Genomic DNA, 571 nt, shown 5'->3' with positions numbered 1-571 from the left:
TCCAAAGAAGAGTGGGAAGAACAGAGTAAGATATGGCCAACTTCATTTCACCCTCCAACCTAGTAAGCTCCATGTCTTTTTTGTTTGATTTTGGTTTCTTGGATCTTGTTTGTAACCAAAGGACTCTACATTATCGGTCTTGTCTTTTTAATATCTAATAAGCTTTAGTCGTTCTAGATTAATCCTACTTCTTGATGATTTCTACTAGTGCTCTTATCTGCATTGTGATAGCAATATATGTCTTTGTTTATTGTGCAAAAGTCAATGAATTTTTTACTTTTGCATTTGGCAATGACAGCAATATAGATGGCATCGGTGGGTTCAGCGAGGAGGATACACAATCGATCTGCAAGTTCATGAGAGTTGTTATTGATATGGCAGTATCTGGTCATAAACCAGTAAGTATTTACCATTGATCTACATAACGTCGATATGAAATTTTAGACAATAGACCAGGCTCTCCTAATCATCTGTTTACCATGGTTTCATTACATAGAAATTGATCTCAGTTTACCACATTTCTAATGTACTTTTCAGCTTGTAAATGCTGCAGTGATAGTCGATCCCTCAG

At 36.1% G+C, this 571-nt stretch overlaps 1 long non-coding RNA gene across 1 annotated transcript; it reads left to right on the top strand.

Moving 5' to 3' along the window:
- On the top strand, positions 1-571 carry LOC104774757. Its single transcript, XR_765490.1, has 3 exons — positions 1-62; positions 299-398; positions 538-571. It is a non-coding gene; the product is annotated as an uncharacterized LOC104774757 (long non-coding RNA).

Source organism: Camelina sativa, unplaced genomic scaffold (genome assembly GCF_000633955.1).
Source record: "Camelina sativa cultivar DH55 unplaced genomic scaffold, Cs unpScaffold05312, whole genome shotgun sequence".
In the NCBI taxonomy this organism is placed as follows: Eukaryota; Viridiplantae; Streptophyta; class Magnoliopsida; order Brassicales; family Brassicaceae; genus Camelina; species Camelina sativa.
The sequence above is the reverse complement of the archived record's forward strand: the minus strand, read 5'-3'. Positions and strand labels throughout refer to the sequence as shown.